This window comes from Rhinolophus ferrumequinum, chromosome 14 (genome assembly GCF_004115265.2).
Source record: "Rhinolophus ferrumequinum isolate MPI-CBG mRhiFer1 chromosome 14, mRhiFer1_v1.p, whole genome shotgun sequence".
Classification (NCBI taxonomy): Eukaryota; Metazoa; Chordata; class Mammalia; order Chiroptera; family Rhinolophidae; genus Rhinolophus; species Rhinolophus ferrumequinum.
The window spans coordinates 43,323,170-43,345,240 of NC_046297.1; the positions used below are offsets into that span (position 1 = coordinate 43,323,170).

Here is a 22,071-nt window from a genome sequence, read left to right on the forward strand (position 1 = left end):
ATCCATGGTCTTTCTGATCTTTATGAGATAACTAAGCTTTACTAACTGAAAATATAAACCTACACCCATTAAGAAACAAATAGTTTTTTTTAAAATTGTTGATCCCTGATCTCTAAATATTTGATTGATTTTCAATTTTAATTGGCAATTCAATTGAGTTAGAAACCAATAATTCCTGCTTTAAAAGAAACAGTATCTGAAGTTAAAATTCTCAGGTTTGCTTCAGAGATCTTTTCTTCTACTGAAGAAAATATCTATTTTTATTGAAGAAATATAATGTTGAAGAAATACAATGATGTTTAATTTTAAAATATGAATATTGGTTATTTTGGGCAGTAGACTATTAAGTGATATTTATTATTTCTTTATGTTATTCTGTATTTTTCAAATGTTCTATCATAAACATTGATTCTATACTTAAGTTACTTAAAATGAGTATTACAGAAGGACTAATATAAGATTATTTGAGTAAATTGTTGGAACAAGAACGTCTCAGGTCCAATGGTTTTCTTTTTGACAAGCAAGGTGGTGAGCTGAGCGAGTACATAAAAACTGTACTCAACATGGTTTAAGCAGGTAGTCTGGAATACATGCTTCAACCATCATCTCTGTCCTACGTCTAAAATCTCTATCTCATGGAACTTTATGTCAACTTTGTCCACTTATGTAAACCTAAAAAACTACCAATTATTTGGGGACTTTTAGGAGGAACTTTATTAATTAAAGAGATTATACAAGGAAAAGAGGAACTGTAGGTTTATTTTAAACTTCCTTAAAATGCCCCTGTTTAAAAAAAGTGGAGTGGTGGTTACCAGGGGTGGAGGGGGCGGGGAAAACGGGGAATTAGTGTTTAATGGGTACAGGATCTCAGTTTGGGAAGGCGAAGGCGTTCTGGAGATGGATGGTGGCGATGGTTGCACAACAACGTGAATGTATTAATGCCACTGAATTGTACATTTAAAAATGGTTAAAATTGTTAATTTTATGTTATATATATTTTATCACAATAAAAATTCCCTATTTCTTAAACCTAGACATGATTTAACACAATTTCAGTAAGACCTTTTCCTTTTTTACATTATCTCAAAATCAGTATCTTTTTGTCAACCTGTAGCATAACTAAGTTTTGTGCCTTTTACAAGACACTTTGTGACTTTACCAAAGTAACCCTCCTGGCGAGGATGCTGACGGGACAGTTCATGGCCTCTTGGTCAGTTCATGGCATTAAGCCCCAGGCTGTTTTGAGGGTTAGAGGAGGAATAGAGTTATTTACTGAAAAGCAATGGATTGGGTCTTTTAAAATTGGAAGTTGACCAACATTTTTGGAGGGGAGCATAGCAGATGTTAGTGTCAGGTACTTTTACAAAGTGGAATTTGGACCAGAGGTTGCATTTTTCCTAAATAGCTTCTATTTTGTGAAAACATCTTCTGGATATACCAGAAAAATAATCTCATGGAAACTATAACTTCCTTTTAAAATTTTGTTTACTCTCTCTATAAAGAAAACCCCCAAGAGTGTGAAAAGTTGGCTTTAACTGTCCCTAGCAATTGGCCTTCTAGGAGAGCTCAGAGGTCTTCAAGGGTTCCACAGCCATTCACTCCTGAATGGCCAGGAAGCAGGAGCATCTAGGTGGGCAATGGCCTCAGGAAATAGAAATCCATTGCCAAACATACACAATTGCCAGCTCAATGTTGAGTCATGTTCTAGAAGTGTAAGGCTCCTCTTTTACCCTCTATCCAAGACTGAGATAACTGACACCTCTGCCCTCAACTGGTTAAAAACTTTGTGTGACTGGAGAGTTAAAAATATATATACATCACAGATTCAGTTCCTGTGAGGTGTTGGAACCCAGGGCCAGTACAGACCTGCACGCCACTGTGGTGAATTTATCGATATTAGTGTGTGAACTTACACCTCACTACAATGATGAACAAATGGTGTTTTTGTTAGGTAAGCAGGGATCTATTTCCTATTATTCTTTATACTTTACATATATATTACCACGCTTTTTGCATGTGTAATCTACAATACTTTTCTTAAGAATGGGACGGTCTGGTTAGAACATTCTGATAGTTGCCAAATACGTATATTGACGGCCATTTTTCAAAGACTTTGGATGTAATGAAGTGTACTTACAACTAAAATTTCACTGAACATAATTTAGTTTTTCACCGATGACTTAATCAAAAGGTTTCTCAGAAAAATCGTGCAATATCCCAGTGGTTTCATTATGAATATCAATTATAATTATATAATCATTAAGGTATGGATCTATAGAAATTGTTATGAAGGCTTGATTTTTTTCAGTTGGTTTGGGTTTTATGTGAATATGACTTTGATAAATAACAGATCGTATTTAAAAATATGAAGTTACACAGCTCTCCCTATAGATACCACCCAGCTATAGATAAAACAGCTGCTCACACAGTACTGAGGGCAAAAGAGAATTAACATTTTTTTAATTTAAAAAGTTAGAACTTTTCTATGAGAAAAGTGGAGAAAAAGAAAACACTTAACAAATATGCAGGATTTTAAAAATAAATTGTCAAAGCAAAAGAAAACAGAGTGATAAAACTATGATAACACTGACACATATATCACTCACTTGCGTGCAACCTTTTACTAGCTTCCTGCTATTTGTCAGTTTAAATCCTGCTTATTTTAAATTGGTAAGTTCTAGATTCTCCACAGACGCACCTTATGGATTGTACGTTTTTTCTTTTCCCAACCATTTTCTTGATCCCCGATGGGTGAGTGTCTTATTTCTGTTATCTGGATGTACTTATGATGTTTCTTACTCATGGACAATCCTTTCAACTTCTGTCGGTCATGCAAATGTTCTTCATCCTTTAAGGGCCAATTCAAAGCTCACTTCTTTCCTAAAGTCACCTCAATGTCACATACCCTTCGGTAGTTAATCTATTTATTAATCACTTACCAGAGATTTAATTAGTAGATACTATGTGTCCTGCACTACACTAGGTGTATGACAGGTTGTAGCCAACATGGAAGACATAGCTTTGGACTTCAGCTGCATATGTTGACCAGCCTCCCCAAAAGGATTATAACCTTTCAAAGATTGACTGGTCGTGCAATACCCTTGCAGTATCCTACTTAGCTGGAATATCTTGGATGAGGTAGGACACATGCCGGTCATTAAAAGGTCTGGATGATTGGACCATATCTGCCTGGTGTCTATGGTAAGCAAATGAGAGACAACTGGAGGAACATTACCAGTGACTGAACACGAAAGAAAGCTTATCATAGGTGCTTAACTCCAAGGCCCACTATGTGGAGTGAACAAACATTGAATGAATATATGAACGAGCAAACAAACCGATTAGCCTTCTAAATGGAAAGTGGGAAGACCCACAGAAGGGGGTGACATTTAAGTAAGTGTGAAGAGAGTCAGGGGTATTGATTTCTCTGCAGCAGAAGAGACAGAGATGCCTCCTTGAGTGAGGACACAAGGACCTTTCTGAGTATTCCAAGTGCTAGGTTTGACCAACACAGGGAGCTGCAAGCCAGTGGGATAGCTGCCATTTTGGCAGCTTTGTCAAGAGGATAAAGGCTTTGCTGAATGAACTAAATCTTACCTGGCCAAGAGGAATTTCCCAGCTTTATTATAAACAATTAGAGAGAGAGAGGAAAAAAAAAGGCTTAGAAGCATTGCAAATGGGTCCAAAGAGAGTGTCAATGAGACAGCTGGGTCTAACAATAGAAAACTAAGCAGAAGATTAGACAGAGTAGGTGTGAGAGAGGGAGACAAAAAGCAGATAAAAAGAACTAAGCAGTGACCAGAGGAAAATGGCAAAAGTACTGCCACCCACACTGGACTGTCCTACAGAGAGGGTCCCAGGTAGCAGGAGGCAAAATGGGAGATTTTACTAAGGCACACAGTCCGGTTTCAGTGTAGCCCAAATCTTCTCTTATAACCAGCAACAGCATTAATATGTAAGACTGTTCCAAATTTCCAAACAAGATGTGTACCTAAAGCCCTTTTGTAATTTGATTGGTAGCTGAAATATATTTCCCCCCAGAATTTATTTAATTAGATATTTATGCCAAATCACAAAAACCTATTTAATCGATATATACCTAAAGTTTCGTCTTCAATACTGGTATCTCAGTCATCTCTAATTACCCTATTTGTTCCAGTTACTCTGGTGTCTAAGAAATAACTCCAGAACTTATGGACTTAAAACAATTACAATTTTTTATTTTGTTCATGAATCTGCAATTTTAGGGCAGGGCTGGGCAGAAATGGCTCATCACTGGTCTACTTGGTGTCAGGAGGGGTCGGGGGATCTGATGCTGGAGCCTGGAATCCTCTGAAGGTTTGCCCCTCACAGGTCTGGCAGTTGATGCTGGCTGTTGGCTGAGACCTTACCTGGATGTGTTGGCTGAAATACCTACATGTGGCCTCTCTATATGATCTGGGCTTCCTCACATGATGGCTGGTTTCCAAGGGCAAGTGTCATGTGCTAAAGAAACGAAGAATAGCTGAGAGAAAAAGAAACTGTGTTCTTTTTATGATCCAGCCTTGGAAGTCACCTAGCATTCTTTCCACTGTGCTCTATCAGTTGGACCAATCACAAGCTTATGTGGATTCAAAGGGAGGGGAATAGACTCACCTCTTGATGGAGAGAGGCAAGATTCTGGAAGAGCATGTGGAAATCAATATAATTATATGGCCATTTTTGGAGAGTACAATCTGTCACAACATATAACACTACTTCTAGGGCAAATACAATATATTCCAGCTTGAAAGGCAACATAGCATAGTGAATAAAGAGCCAGGAGTCAAGAGCCAAACATCTAGAGCTCCATTATATACTGTGTGACACTGGGCAATTTGCTTAAGCTCTCTTTGTCTCAGGTTCCTCATTTATAAAACTGGATGTTGTGAAGAAAACAGCACTTGTAAAAGAGCTTATAAGACTATCTAGCTCCCCAAGTGTCAGTTGTTACAACACCAGGGAGATCCCTCCTCCAACTTGGGCAGTGGTGATTTTTGGTCCCGGAGGGATGGTGGCGATGACAGCACTACCAGAGGTAGAACATTAATGATAACAATTCATTATTAGTACCTAATACCTGTCAGTTACTGTGCCAAGGAAGTGAACGTAAAAATCCATAAGGCAAGTACTAACATTATCCAGGTCAGAAACCTGTGACTTAGGTAAGTTTCCCAAAGTAACACCTGCAAGTGGTTACAGACAGGATTTGCCCCTGGATCAGCTGATCTAGCTATAAGGAGCCTGGATCTCTGGATAACTGTGTGGTGCAGAGTCCTTCTCCCAAACCTGATTTGTGAGTGAGCAAGAAATGAAGAGTACTAAATTATGCCGTTGAGATTTGGGGCTATTTATTAAAGCAGTGAGCCTATCTCGACAGGGTAAGTACAGGGCACATGGGGTGGATCTGCTTGGACACCACTAACTTAAGAATTCCTTTCATAAAATAAAATGCCTCTCATTATTTGCATACGACAGAGTATTTGCATAAAAGAAAATTATTCCCGAGGAAAGTACCTAAAAGTTCTCATTTTCTTCTGAACTGGAGTACAGATAGCCTTTGGCCCACTGGAAGTAAAGCTGGGCATAGTGATCTGGAACCCTTGACACTAATACGAATAGATTACTTATAAACTAGCCTGGCTGTTCACCAACTGAAGAAAGTCTCCTCTAAGGTTTGACTCTGATGTAAAATCTGTTAGTTCCCAGATTGTTTGCTTGTCCCTTTTATTTTGATGTTAGTTTGATTTTTTTTCTTTTAAGTAAGGATTTTCCTCTTGACTACACTGGCCAGCATGGCAGTAGAGGAGAAACCTTGGCTGCTGATACACGTAGGTCTCTGGGCAGGTTGCCTATATAGTTAGACTGTAAGTTCCATGATGGCGTCTGTCTCGTTCACCACAGTATCTCTGGTGTCTAGTCCAAGGCCTGGCACACAGTAGGTGTTCAAAACTTATTGAATGCATGAAAGACCAAATGTTTGAATTGAAGCTCAGGCAAGTAAAAGTCAGAAGTCGATAAAGTAACATGGGCTTTTTGTGCCAGTGGCACAGACCACTCAGGGATCACATGAGGGAGGGACCAACACGCCTCCTCTAATATTGTGGACATGGTAACCAGCTAATGAATACTTGCTGATTGAGTGATGTTACCTCATGCTGCACCTGATCCATGGTAAGATGTGGGAAGGCATAGGATGGGATAACTTGTAGGATGTTATTTTTTATTTTATCTCCAAGGATGTTGTAAGCATGGTCCTCACAAAATTGATCGTGCTTTTAGATGTATGAATCACAGGAAAGTCTGTGGGAGTCAGCTAAGCAGACAGCCAACGAATATACCACTCTTCTCAACATCTACCTCTAATAGATGGTTTAACTTCATCTATTAGATAAGATTATCTATTCTAATAGATAAGGTTTAAATTCATTAAAGAAAATCTAGAATCATCCTTTAAAAAGTTTCTCCTTGCATAAAAGCAATATGCAGTCTTTGGTTTTCCTGTAGCCATTGGGACAAAATTCAGAAAAAAATCCCTTTAGGATAAGCAGCTGCTAGAATATCTTTCAGACTAGAGATTTCTTTCCTGCAAATTACATATAGAACTTTAATGGTAGTTGCGTATACTATGATTTACATTAATGTAAACTAAATTTTAAAAGGATGCTGTGTCTCTAATTAAAGGTATTTATATAAGGATGTCCAAAAAAACTAAAGCTCACTGCAGAGATAAATAGAACAGACTATCTTTAGTTTGGAGAATGTGGCTCCAGTGATATTAAATATTTAGCATATAATTTTTATATCAAAGTCTTAACGAGCACTAACGTTTATGGCACCACTTCTGGAAACAATAAAAAAACACATACTTTGGAATGCTATTTCTAGTTGGATTTCCATCACAAGGCACAATTTAAATAACGGTTGATTTCATAAAAAGTAATGGCACATTTCTTTCTGAACTTAAAATTTCAAACACCTGCTGTCAAAGAAGCAAACAGAACAGTCTGGAGTAAGATATTTTAGACTTCTTCCAAGTTTCTTCATCAAAGCCCCCAAAGCAGGTGTTCTTTCCTAGTCCAGTGAATAAGGAATGTTTGAGAAAATCCTCTTTCATAATTTCCCAGAGAACACACTAAGATAATCGTTAAGCTTCCATTTCAAATGCGAGGGATTTGGATTGAGTTTAAATAACAGCTTGTGCAAAACGTCATAGTTCCAATTCTCTCATGCTGAGATGGTGGGTGCTGATGTAATAGAAAAGATGGCTTTGGACACTCTAAACGCAGGGCTAGAGAGGCAATGATCCATGATGTCAGCCACCAACTGAAAAGTTACCTAGTTGGTTGGAGAGAAAAATTAAGCAATATCTTCTGCAAATTCAATGTGACATGGGGAATGAGACAATTACTTACACAGTCCCCCTAAGCCATACTAAGTCAAATAAGATTCTGAGTTCAAATTACTTGGGAAGTATCTCCATTCCCGACTTCATTTTGAATGTGTTTTGTCCTGGGGAACATGTGGTAGATAAACCTGCAGGCCCTATTCCGAGTAACTGGAATTAACATTACAATTTATTGATTCAAGCATGTATGTGCTTTACAGTAAACTGGGAAGTTACATAAGTTCTTTAATGCTCATTTCAAATGTTGTACACAAAGTACCTTCTAGAGTATTCCTTCAGCTATGATCTCATATAGCATCCGGCATTCTTCATCTAAGTACTACTTGCTTATTTTCTTTGAGCGGATAAAGGTCTCTTTGAAAATAGCTATAGTCTTACTTCTATGGTCCATGGTTTAACTTGCATAACCTGCATTAACACTGTTTGTCCTCTTAATACTCATCTAACCTCCTAAGAGTTTCTCAGTCCAAGTGACAGAAGATTGCTTATGGATTTCAAGGAGGAAAATAAAAGAAAGCTACAGTTTGGAAGCTACACAGATATATCATCCCTTTTCACACAGAAATTAGAAAATACTGTGAAATTCACACATTCAGAGAATACAACTAGATGTAGTGGAACTGAATGTGGAAATGGTGGTGTGGATCTCGTTCAGTGCAGTTCTATAACCTTTTGGCATCACTAGGTCACATATCCTTTAACCCAGGGGTAGACAGAATTCAAGGGGATCCAGGAACTTGGATGGGGAAAATATTACATCTTTAGTTTCACTAACTTCAAACTGAAATTTAGTATTTCTTTTAATTAAAATGCAGGCCACAAACCATAGTACCTATGATTTGGTTACCAAGGAAAATGACAGATATTCTTATATCACATTATAGTCATTACAGAAATCTCGAAATACCTTTTACACTCAACACTACTTTGTAATTATGGTAGTTATACCGGCTGCTAGTTTGTATTATTTAATAATAAATTATTAACAAAGCACATATCACAACTTTGAAAATTTTGATTAATGTATCTCAATAAAAGTGGTTCCCTTTGTAATCTTGCACACCTTATCTTATGCATTTAACAACATCATTCTGAGAGGAGTCTATAGGCTTCACCAGGCTGCCAAAGAGATTCACAGCACCACAAAGGTTAAAAATCCCTAAAACTATACACAAAATATTTCATAATGTAACAGCCAGATTTCCAGAGCAAATCATTTCTTGCTAGCATCTTTTTGAAGCTGAAACAAACTTGACCTTGAATTCAACACAGTTTCATTGTTGTAAATAGAGGATTCTGATGAGAGTCGTATTTTTTTCTTATTTTGCCATGAGAAAAGACCTGTAGATTCTAGAAAATCTCTGCTATCATAGCATCGGCTGCTTTCTTCTAATGATAAACTTTATCATTGACACTGTGCCATCAACACTGAATTGTTCTCTTATATATCATATCGCCAAATCCAGTCTGTTTCATAAGGGCACTGAATACAATTATTTTATAACCTTAATTTAAAACATCATAGAAAGAGCGTCAAGAAAGCTACTTGGAAAAGTATAATGATAATGCCTTATTTTGAGTAAAAAAAGTAAACATCAAAGTACTCCATCAAAGACAGTGCTTTTAAATAACAGTGCTACTTATCCTATTCATGCTCATTTGAAATGTTTCAAATCAATTAACATACTTCCAGGGATGTTAAGACTATGGCCTCTGAGTTATGAGATAAATTAAATGATGAGATGTGCCTCAGTAAATGAGCCTTAAGCATATAAGCTTTTCGGAAAATCCTCCATGAAGACTCTGGCCACAAAGACACACATCCAATGCCAGCTACTTAAATGAAAATTCACTCATTGAAAACTATTGAGAAATTCTTGATGCATCCACAATTATTCACTTATCACTGAAGCCAAATGCTATTCAAAATGCTCATCTCCAGAATAAAATAAATGCTACTGGAATTCAGAAACTAATAAAAGCATAAACAATAAGAACAATATATTCTTGCATTAAATTGAGATATAATTCACATACCATAGAATATATATTCTTCATATACATAGTTAAATGACTGTTTTCTATTCAATAAAACAGTAGATATATTACATGTACTGCTCTAAAATTTGCCTTTTAGTTTTCCTGTCTAATTTGTAAGATTTAGAAACCTGGTGCTACATTCAGGCTTCGATTAACTTCAATACCAGAGGTTTTCTTTGAATTCCAAAGCTACAAAACGATCCAATTTGTGTGCAAGGATAGAAAATTCAAAATTATTATACTAAACTTGGGAAGGCAAACAAACCAACTTGTATTTTGCAGTGTTATAGGAATAAAGAGAGAAAAGGCATTATTAATCAACTACAAAGTATTCATTTAAGATCTAGAGCAAATTTTTAGTGACTATTTCTATCTACGTTTGAATTAAAGTAAATCTACCAATGACAATTTAGTTTTAGGGCTACTATTTTCTTCTCTAGGTAGGTAATTAGTTCAATTTTTAAATAAAAAAACAGCTTACAAGACTCTTTAGTGAAGACCATCCAATGCTATTCTCTTCACAGCTGAATTTTCAGAGCAAGATACTGCAAATGTGCACTTTGCTCTAACAACCAAAGAACAACTGCATGCACACATGGAGGAGGTTCCACCCCAACTTCCCTGGCATAGTCTACATTATTTTTCTCTAAACAGGAAGCTGTTGACATTTTTCCCTGGTATTTTCAGAATACCCTATTTACAAGAAAAACCCAACTTTTGTTTCAAAGTATAATGTTCTTTCCCGCTGTACCTACTGTTGCTAATTACGAATGCTGCAAACAAGACAGAAACCAAATTCCAAACTATTCTGAGCTGATTCAGAAGAGGGTAGCAATTGTGGGAAAAAAAAAAAAAAAAAGTGAAGTTAGCAGCATATTGCAAGGCTATGCTGGAGTCTTTCAATCCCAAACAATACTGAAGGAAGGATTTCTGGAATTCAATGGGGAACATTTGGCTCAAGCTGCAAAATCCATATCTCTACATAATGTCATGTTAGCAAGGGTGGAGCAGGAAAGATGATTATATTTTAACCTACTTCACCGAACATTTATCCAAATTTAACCACATTCCAGAGGCTCCACACAAAATTAGCAACTAGAAGCCGCTTCACATTTTTCTCCTGGTACAATAATTGTTCATGAAGACAAACTTGTAGGAGGTAAGAGAGAGGGGAAAACCACAATGCTCTATGAAACATCTGACTGTATAGAAAGCAAACTAATTACCTCACACAGAAGAAGTACCAGGTTTAACAGTCCATGCTCTGCAGCCCCTGGAGAGCAGCGGCGGCGGAGGGGGCGGCCAGCATCCACCGGCTTCTCACAGGCCTTTGACTGTGGGGACTGAGCCACAGACTCTGCCTCCAGCTGACGTCAAAGTCCCTGTCACATGGCCAGATGAAAGCCAAGAGAGCATTGGTTGTCGTAGCAACCACAGAACAGCTCTGAAATTATTTCAATAGGTCATCTGTCACTCTGGTGTGTGTGTGCGTGTGTGTGTGTCCACGCATACTCCCTTGTAACCATCACAGACGGCTCCCTCAGCCCCCGAAATTGTGACTCAAAAGTGCCTACAACTTTCCTCTTTAAGACTTCGCTGTCTGTGCTTTACAGTTATTTGCAGGAAAATGCATGCCACTCTGAAGTTTCCATCGGTCTCGCTACCACCAGCCTGAAACTTGTGTCTCTCCCTGTAGAACAGAAGAAAAGAAACTGAAAAATGCGGGGGTTAATGTTCTGAGCTAATTAAATCTATTTGTAAGCAAATGGATAAAAACGGAAGCTCAAGGGGACTTGGAAGTAAAGACATTTTTTAAATTATATAAGAATCCACATCAATGTACTGAGCCATGTTAGTGATGGAAAGAAAAACAAGAAACATAGGGGGTGGTAGCTCAGGGTTAGATGAGAGAATCTAGTAATCCTGACACCAACTAGATGGGGAAATCGGGCGACAAATGCAGAATTCCTGCACTGTAAAATGTCTAGTATGCAAGAATGATGAGCAAAAGACTTTCAAACCAGCGCTACTTTAAAACAACCTTATGAGTATATTTATAACTTTTTTGGACCTTTGCTTTGGGATCACCACACAGATGCCAAATCCTCCCCTCCTAAATGCTCTCTTCACACCCCTGTGGGGCTCAGCATGGAGTAAATGGGTGTGTCCTGTCAATGCAAAGTTCAGTGAAAGCCTAGAGCAGCAGAATAAAAGGACAGTCCTGCATGTTTTTGACGTCACCACCCTCGCTTACTTCTAACTCTGCACAGGTGCTTACTTTCTAGTTCATTCTCGCTCTTAACTAACAGGAAGCCAATTAAACAAAATAAAATAAAACCCATAGGAAAGTACTGAAAACGACATTCAGAAAACATACACTCCTTCAAAGGACAAAGGGAGCAAAGGCAAGGGTGAAGCGATTGCTTTAGAAAACCCTAGATGGGAGGAGGGTGGGAATGGGCGAGAGGTGAAGGGATTAGAAAGTACAAACTGGTAGATGCAAGGTAGTCACGGGGATGTGCAATAGAGTGTAGGGAATATAATCAATAATGTTATACAGATTACGTAGGGTGCCAGATGAGCACTGGACTTATGGGGGATCACTGCGTAGACTGTGTAGATGCCTGACCACTGCGCTGTATACCAGAAGCTGAAATAGAATAATATTGAATGTCAACTATGATTAAATATATATATAGTCAAGGGATGTAAAGTACAGCATAGGGAATATAGTCAATGGTATTGTAACAGCTATGTACAGTGTCAGATGGGTAGTAGATTGGGGGGGGTTATCACTTTGTGAGGGGTGTAAATGTCTAATCATTGTGTTGTTTGTACCTGAAACTAATATAATAAAAAATAAAATAAAATAAAATGAAAACCCTAAGGATCTTCCCATGCTAGCATTAGCAAGATTTCTATGCTGGCTTCTTAAAAAAAAAAAAAAAAAAAAAAAAAAAAAAAAAAAAAAGAGTAGCTCTAGGGTGCTGCAAAATATAAATGGAAGCTAAGCCAGCTGGGCAGATTACATTTTTGTCACTCTAAAAGAAAAAAATTTCTTCAGAGTCAGAAATTTCTTCTTGAACAATAAGACTAAGGTTCAAACTGTTTGGCCACAGAATCCTCCTATTTCATCTTCCTCTGCTTTACTTCTGTCCCAGCTCCAATGGAGAGAAAAGGTATATTTTTATTTGAAAAGTTATTTTCCTGATGCTATTAGCTATAGCACTGCAGAAGTAAAACCAAACTGTAAGGCCATAATGAATGCCCCCCCTTTAATTTCCAATTAATGACAGCAGGGAATTTACCTGTTTGCACAAAGACAATTGGCTCATTGACTCCAATGTCTGTCTAAATGGGCCAGGATGTCTCACCAGGGACAGATTTCAGCAACAGCCACAATTTACAAATTTGCAATTTGTTCCAGTTATAGTTCTGGTTTTGTTCAGAAATACACATCTTAGTAATGAGGGAAATGGGAAGTGAGGAGGGAAAGCATATCTCTCTTGACTTTCAGGGCCCCACGTTCTCTGAGTTGCCTGCTGTATCATCTCTCTGACTCCAAAATCCGTGGCTGCCTAAACGCTTCCTCTTCATGCAGACTCAGCATCGAATGGAATAAAACTGCAGTACCACTCTTTGCCAATAGGTGACGTCCTCTGAAACAAGAAGTTCTCAGCTCTAAAAATCCTAAAACTCATGGCTTTAATTAATTTGAAACTTAGTAAAAAGTAACACCTTTCTTTAATTGTCCATTATTTTTAAGACTACGCATATTTTGCTACATACTGACTTGGGCTTAAACTGACTATAATCAGTGGACTGACCAATAGGAAAAGCGGACACATGTAATCCTTTTTTCTAATGTAGCTACCAACCGGCCGTCACTTATTTCCCCTTGCCAGCTACCTAGTATGATTAGAGATTCCTGTTATAGCTAAGGAAGCTACCGATCTCCTTCAGGTTGAAATTGTGATGACGATCTCTTTGGAGCTCAGATTTCTACCAATTTGACTAATTAATACAAATGTTATTGAAAATATCACAGGAAATACACATAAGGGCCTTTTCCAATCACTGCCCATCACATTGAAGAGAACATGTGTCATTTTATTCTTTTCAATGACAACTCATTTTTTTAGGTGAAAATGATTCATTGAATTTAAAAATACCCATTCAAAAAACTTCGGTATTATAGTTTTCACTTGCTGTATGCATGTCAAGGCTGCCTATTATTAGTCTGAGCAGTTTGCCGGAAATAACTAGTAAATGCCACTAAGCCAGTCTGACTTGGGTTCACATACCTCAATTAACAGGTGGTTTGGGCCAGGAGTAGACAACTATAATCAGCCACTTATTCAGTGTTTCTAGGTAGAAATGTTGCTGTCTCCCTGTCTTAACACTGGTGGGAAGGCTGTGGACCTATTTTCTGCAGACGCTGGATTTAAATCTCATCTGAGCAAGTTACTAAAGTCCTCTGAGCTTCAGTGCCTACATCCTAAGGTTGTTATGAGGATTATAAAGTTAATCTGTTATAAAATTCTGACACCCTGCCACAGGATTGATGGCTCAATGTGTATGTCACTTCTTGTTTATCTGTCCGACTCTGATAAGTCTACAAAGACCTTTAGGGAAAGGATGGAATCTTATTCATCTCTACAACTCTACAGTTAGTATGCAGCCTGGAACATAATAAGTGCTCAATAAATGTTGAGTGACTTAACTATTGGGAAATAAATGCTGAGCAATAAAAAGAAAGGGTTCCTTTGTCTTCTCACTAAAAGAGAATAGAGAACCTCCTCTAAGCCCCCAAAAAGTGCAAAGGAAGGAAAAAGAAAAAAATTTTTGATTTATCACAAAATTTTCTAGCAGTGGATGGGTCCAAGTCAATTTACCAAGTAAATCAAACTTATCTCTACCAAATCATAAATATTTATTATGAGTGTACATAAGTTATATGTTGATGTATTTTATGGCTATTGCCGTGATATTGGCTCTTTTACATTAACTGACATTAATTGAGCACTTACTATATGTGGAACATTGTTTTAAGACAGTAGATATATTACATCATTTACTGTAATTACCTTAGGAGGCAAATACTATTCTTTCCCACATTTCACAACTGAAAAAAACTTAAACATAGAAAGATTAAGTAACTTGCCTACCTAGTATGTGGCAAAGCCAGGATATACATCCAGGAGTGTGGCTCCATACATTTTTGGAAATAACTTACATTTGGTATATTTTTAAAAAGAATTGAAATATTTCTTATGTTTATTTTATATTTGAAGGTTGTTTTTTTTCCTTTGTTTGTTTTTTTAAAATTTCTGATGGGGGGAAAAAGCCAACTTATCTTTTCTGCATCTGGGAACTCTAATGATCATAATCTAGCTCAGGCTTAAGGAGTAATATGACAAGAAAAATCTCATCAGGAAGATTTGAATCAAGAACAATAGGCAAAGTAAAATAGTAAAAATATCCTGAATAAAACTGTGTCCAAATTATTTTAGTCTTAACTGAAGCCAATATTTGGATTGCATATGCCTGGGTAACTTCTGTTTCCCACTATGATGGAGTTTCATGTGTTCAAACCAATACTCTCACTGAGATAACAATAATAGCTGGACTTTTAAAAAAGTGATTGGAAGGCATCAAAGAGTAGCAAAGACAAAAAAGCTTTAAATGCCAAGATCTCAGATAAAAGGAAAATATATTGATATAAGCCTAACATTGCCCACGTTATCTGCTACTTTTCTCCTTAAATTATTGGATGATTCTTAAGGGGTATGAGTCTTTTGGCATTCTCAGAGACTGGAGACACAAAAATTGGAGTACAAATATTCAAAGGCATCTAGCACTTTAGAACTAAAAATCCTGATTTAAAAAAAGGAATCACAGAGAAGCAATCTCAACATTCTGAACCATTTTCCCCTTGAAGCATTTGCTAATTCTTAAATGGTGTTATAAAAGAGAACAAGAAGTAAAGGACAAAACTACAGCAAAGAGGGTACAAACATAAAGGGAGAGGTTAGCATTCTTGTAGTCTCAGGGAGACAAAAACTGGAATACAGGCTCTTTCAAGGAGTTGGAGTTGGTAAATACCCTAAGTTTTCATATACCACTTCCAAGTTTTTAGGTGTCATAACTAAAAGGCTATGCCTTAGAAGTAAGAGAAAACAGGAAATAGATGCACCCTTATAAAGACTAGTATCCATCTTGGAATTATTATAATACCTAATTAATTAGGTCAAGGTAATTTGCCCCTATTCTAACTACCTTCCAGAGAAAATTAACCCATTCTAAAGGAAGATGACGTCATTTAGAGCCCCTATCCTTTTTCATACAACACTTCCAATTCAATCCAAAATCATTAATCATGCCAGGAGACAGATCTAACAGATCAAAATCTAAAAGGAAAAAATAGAAAATAGATGTAGATCCATAGATGATTCATCTGTAAATATCAGACAGTGATTTTAAAATAACGATAATTAATATGTTAAAGGAAATGGATGGCAAGATGGAGTGTTCCACATGTAAAAAATGAAATCTATAAAAAGGAACATACTAAGATTAAAGAACTGAAAAATACAACAATTGAAATTAAAAACATAGTGGATGGGTTGAAGAGCAGGGAAGATATAGCATAAGAGAAAACTAGTGAAATGAAAGATAGATCAGCAGACAATATCTAGATTGAAGTATAAGAAGAAAAAAAGAATGAAAAATACATAAAGGAATGTAAGAGACATTTGAGACATGATGAAAAGGCTAACGCGTGTATTTGGGAGAGGAGAGAATAGAGATAGGACAGAAGCCATATTTCAAGAAAATTGTCTGAGAAATGTCCAAAACTTACAAAAGATACAAAACAACAGCATTAGGAAGCCCTATAGACCCCCAAACAGAAAAACTACAAAGGAAATCACACATTAGACAACGTGCTGAAAACTAAAGACAAAGACAGAATCTTAAAAGCAGCAAGTTAAAAAAAAAAAGTTTTATTAACTTTAAAGAAGCAACAAAAGGACTTTTTAACAGTAAAACTCAATAATAAAACAAACAAATAAACCATTCAATTAGAAAATTGGCAGAAGACAGGAATAGGTAAACCAAAGAATATATACAGATGACAAGCACATGAAAAGATATTTCAACATCATTAGCCATTAGGGAAAAGCAAGTTAAAACCATAACAAAATATCACTACACACCTATCAAAATGACTAAAATATAAATAGTGAAAATACCAAATGCTGGCAAGGATGCAGAGAAACTGAATCACTCATATTGTAAAATGGTGCAGCCACTATGAAAAACCATTTGACTTTTTTTCTTTTTAAATTAAATATGCAACTACCATATGATTCAACAATTGTACTCCTAGGTATTCGAAAGCAATGAAGACTTATGCTAACACAAAAAGTTATACATGAATGCTTATAGCAGCTCTCTTTGTAATGGCCAATAATTGGAAACAATTCAGATGCTTTCAATGAATGAAAGGGTAGACAAATTTTAGTACATACATACCATTCAACAGGAATAGTACTTGGTACTAAAATGGAACAAACTATTGATGCACACAAAATTCTGCATGAATGTCCAGAGATTTTTCTGAGTGAAAAAGCCAATCTCAAAATGTCATATACTGTATGATTTCATTTATATAACATTACTGATATGACGAAATTACAGAAATGCAAAACAGATTCGTGGTTGTCAGGGATTAAGGAGGGAGTTGGGGAGGGAGAGAAGTGCCTGTGATTGCATAAGGGCAACATGAGGGATCTTTGTGGTGATGGAAATGTTCTGTACCATGATTGCACCCTGAATGTCAATATCCTGGTTGGAATATTGTACAAGTTTTGCAAAATGTTATCTTTAGAGTAAAATGGGTAAAGTGTATATATTGTTTTTCTCTGCATTGCTTTTTTCAACTGCATGTCTACCTACAGTTATCTCAAAATAAGTTTAACTCAAATTTTTTAAATGAAGATGACATGAGACCTTTTCAGTCAAAAAAATGCGAGACTTCGTTTCAACAGAATTATACTAAATGTCTAACGCACTGCTCAGGCAGAAGAAACATGATCCCAGATGAAAACACTGAGATTCAGAAAGGACAGATATACAGATAAATCTAAATGAATACTGATTTATTATTATTATTATTAGTTTCAGCTGTACAAAACAATGTAATAGCTAGACATTTACACCCCGCACAAAGTGATAACCCCCCTCCCTCAATCTACTACCTCTCTGACAATGTGTATAGCTGTTACAGTTCCACTGACTCTATAAAATGATAATGTCTTGTGGGATTTGAAATATGGGTAGGTCTAGCTCCAAAATATAAGGCAACATTAGCACGAAAGGGAAGAGATGGTGGATAGAATAAAATGTTCAAAGGTTCTTATATTCTAGTAAAAGTCCTAATTAATGATAGTCTCTAAGAATGTAGGGTACACAATGTAATCCTGTGCTATCCACTAAAACAACAAAAGAATGTATACCTAATAAACTAACAGGGAAGAAAAGTAACTTTAAAAATTACTTCATACTCAAAAGAAGCAAGGAAGGAGGAAAAAGGAGATAAATGATAGGATAAATAGGAAGAAATAATAAGATTAAAGATTTAATCTCAAACATGTCGATAATTACCATAATATGCAACTGACCAAATATTAGGTTGGTACAAAAGCAATTGCAGTTTAAAAGATTAAAAATAATTGCAAAAACCGCAATTACTTTTGCACCAACCTAATTTTTCAATTAAAAGATAAACATTAGACTGTATTAACATAGAAATTATAACTCTTTACTGCATACACTTTGAAAATAGGGGCACAGAATGGCTAAAAGTAAAAAAGATGGAAAGTGATATACAAACTACGAAGTGAAAGTAGATATAGCAATATTACTACAAAGAAATAGTACTTGATAGTAATACAAGCAAGAAATACTATTAGAGATATAGATGAAGACTTCATAATTCATTTTTCTAAATATGCATGCATCTAGTAAAGTAGCATCAAGATAAACAGAAAAAAATCACAATCATAGTATTGATTTAACATATCTTACTCAGTAGCTTAGAGAATAACAAAAAAAAGTAGAGATATAGAATATTTCAATGACAAAATTAACCAACCTGACTTAATTACCATATGAAGAAGGATTATGTAAACAATTGCAAAATACAGATTTTTTTCCTTCAAATGCATTTAACAATACTGACTACATGCTAGGTCATAAGAATGTCTCAACACGTTATAAATAATTGAAATCACAAGAATACTCATTGTACACAGTAGAACAAAAATAGGAATCAATACTAAAAAGACAAATAGAAAAATCCCTAAATGGAAACTAAGCAGTACATTTCTAAATAATCCTTGGATTAAAAAAATGTACCTTGCAATTTAGAAACACTTGAACTCAAAAACAAAAATATGATGTATCAAAACTCACATGCACCTAAAGCACTATTTAATGGAAATTGTACATATATGTTAAAAACAAACACTGAGGTTCCATTTTTGGCATGGCACTTTTAGGAGCTCCATTAACCTGTTCCCCAGGATTTTAAAATACCATACACAGTCTTGAAAATCACCCTTAGAGCATAAGCCGATGAAGAAACATATATTCAAGAAAAAATACTAAAACTTGATAAGAACATTGAGAGTCTGTGGCACCTGAGTCGTGACCCACTTTCCCCAAACCCCTCAGCTCAGTTCCATGGAAGCTTCATTCTGGGAAAGTTTGACCCATAAAACTGGGCTCCTTCTCTCTTCAGCTGTCAATCAAGGGCTACATTATCTCACTGGGAAAGGCAGGCCATCAGCCTTTCTCTAGCTCTGGTGTTAAATTCCTGGTGAGTGGAGCCTCCAGGAGAAAAAGAGAGAGAAAGTTCTATCTTATTTAAGGCAAAATAGTAGAAAACACAATGCACTGCATTCAAAATCATTGCTGAAAACACACCAGAAAACATCTCTTCACGTCTCCAAGTAGTAATTTAATTAGTAACCTTTAATTAATATTTGGTGATATTCATGCAAAGACTCTTTAAAGTCTTTCTGGACACTGGGCAGTCACATGGATTGAAGATAAAGAAAAAGGAGAAAACAGACAACAAAATCACTCAAAGAATAAAGATGGCCTCTCCTTTCCCACAGCCTGCCTTTTCATAGATTGAATGAGAGGAATAAATTCTTTTCTGAAAGAGAGAGAATTTCTCCCATGAAAACAGGATTTTGTTTGGTAGGAAAATGGTCTACAAATCACCTCTTTATATTTAATTTCCCACACAAAAGGAAAGCTGCAAAATGTCACTTTTCCATCCTCAACATCCTGTACAATTAGAGCAAATATTATAATAGGATCTTTGTTCTTGCTTTTTTTTTCAAGATTGTTTTAAAACCATACTGTCTCTTTGCTGTCAGACTGACACTTGCACTTTTATAAACCTGACTTTTATCAGTCATCAAGGATTCTATTCCTTCCTACTGTCAAGGGATAAAGAAATAGGTGTGAAGTGTGAAGAATCTGGATGTTTTCTTTGTGGTGCTTCTGTTGAAAGTGCAACTCCTATAAACAAGAAGAGAGAATCAATCCCAAAATTCATCTCCAGCCCACAGTCATACATTTTTGTTCAGGTTTTGTGTGAAATGTCAGTGTATTAAGGATTCTTGCTGTGTTATAATGGAAAGGGTATAGACTTTGAACTTGGGTATGCTCAGATTTAAATGAGGGCTCCCCAAATATGACTTTTCATGTCTGTGACTTTGGACAATTTATTTAACCTCTCTGACCTTGATTCTATTACCTGTGAAATGGAAATACTAATAACTACCTTGCAGGGTGTTTATAAAGAATGATGCTGAAATTTAGTAGTGCATCTGGTACAGTTCAAGAAAGAGCTAAATTTCACAATTAGGAAGAATAATTAAGAATTGTGCTAATTAGGGTCCAGTTTACCCTAAGTTTATGCTTTCTAAAAAGTGAATTTATTTGAATGTTATTTCCTGTTTTCATTGAATTCTTTGGTAAGTAAATTATAATAGTTCTTACTATCAGGAGAACTATAAATTTATATTTTTATAGCCTGTATTTCCATTTAATAGCATTTAGTGACAGTTCAACCCACAGCACAGAATTAAACTTAGTCTATTAAATTATTTATTCTTTATAAAAGAGGGAAATATAGGACATTAGCTTATTAGTTTGCTGATATTAACTTCTCTTCTAAAAAAATCCATCCCCCAAAATGCACACAACATCTACTCAACTGCAAATGGCTACTTTTTTTAATGTAAAACTTTTCCATAATAGCCCTTACACCAGTTTATATAAAACAAATGTTCTAACACTATAAAAGACGTATATCTTGCTTTAATAAAATCAAATGTACATAAATCCTAATTTAGCAAAAATATTAATTAGGACATTTAAGCACAACTACTGGTGAATATAAAATGCAATTTAATTACAGAAAAAAATTATTTGTTACAGCTTTTCCGAAAAACATTTGACTAAAGGAGGCAGCCATCTTCCTGACTACTGTTCTAATAGTCTGTTGATTTCAGTTATTGTATTTGGGCAACGTGACAGGCGGAATAATGCCCTCCTTTCTTACTACCCCCTCCTCCTGGATGTCTCTGTTCTAATCCCAGGAAACTGGGAGTTTATCTTATGTGTCAAAAGTGAACTAAATTTGCCAATCAGCTGATCTTAAACTAGGGAGCTTAGTCTGGATTATATGGGGAGCCCAATATAATCACAAGGTTTCTTAAAAGTGGAAGAGGGAGGCCCAAAGATAAAGATGGCAGCATGAAAAGTTCTTGGTTCAATATTAGCTGTTTTTGAAGATGAAAAAAGGGAAATGAGTCAAAGATGCAGGCAGACTCTGGAAGCTGAAAAAGCAAAGGAAATTGCTATGGTTGGAATGTTTGTGTCCCACTGAAATGTATATGTTGAGAACCTAATCCCTGAAGTGATGGCATTAGGAGGTGGGGCCTTTGGGAATTGCTTAGATCAGTAGGTGGAGCCCTCAGGAACGGGATTAGTGCCCTTATAAAAGAGGCTCCAGGGCTGGCTCTGTGGCTCAGGCGGTTAGAGCTCTATGTTCCTAACTCCAAAGGCTGCCGGTTCGATTCCCACATGGGCCAGTGGGCTCTCAACCACAAGGATGCCAGTTCGATTACTTGACTCCCACAAGGGATGGTGGGCTCTGCCCCCTGCAACTAAGATTGAACATGGCACCTTGAGCTGAGCTGCTGCTGAGCTCCCAGATGGCTCAGTTCGTTGGAGCGTGTCCTCTCAACCACAAGGTTGCCAGTTCGATTGCTCAACTCCCGCAAGGGATGGTGGGCAGTGCCCCCTGCAACTAGCAATGACAACTGGACCTGGAGCTGAGCTGCGCCCTCCACAACTAAGACTGAAAGGACAACAACTTGACTTGGAAAAAAAAGTCCTGGAAGTACAAACTGTACCCCAATAAAATTCTGTTCCCCTTCCCCAATAAAATCTTAAAAAAAAAAAAAAAAAAAAAAAAGAGGCTCCAGAGAGCTTACTTGCCCCTTCCACCACGTGAGGAT

The 22,071-nt window shown here is 36.5% G+C and overlaps 1 protein-coding gene across 6 annotated transcripts in view; it reads right to left on the reverse strand.

Moving 5' to 3' along the window:
- The window catches only part of NCALD (neurocalcin delta), a 409,311-nt gene that overhangs the window by 69,453 nt on the left and 317,787 nt on the right, over positions 1 to 22,071 (reverse strand). For 2 of the 6 annotated variants that reach the window (XM_033126599.1, XM_033126603.1), the window contains exon 1: positions 10,693 to 10,839. The exons of 3 other annotated variants lie outside the window; for them this stretch is intronic. The gene's annotated coding sequence lies outside the window, so the exon portion shown is untranslated. Of the gene's footprint in view, positions 1 to 9,947; positions 10,069 to 10,692; positions 10,840 to 22,071 lie in introns of those variants that run through there. One more of the 6 variants, XM_033126605.1, reaches the window with a different exon arrangement.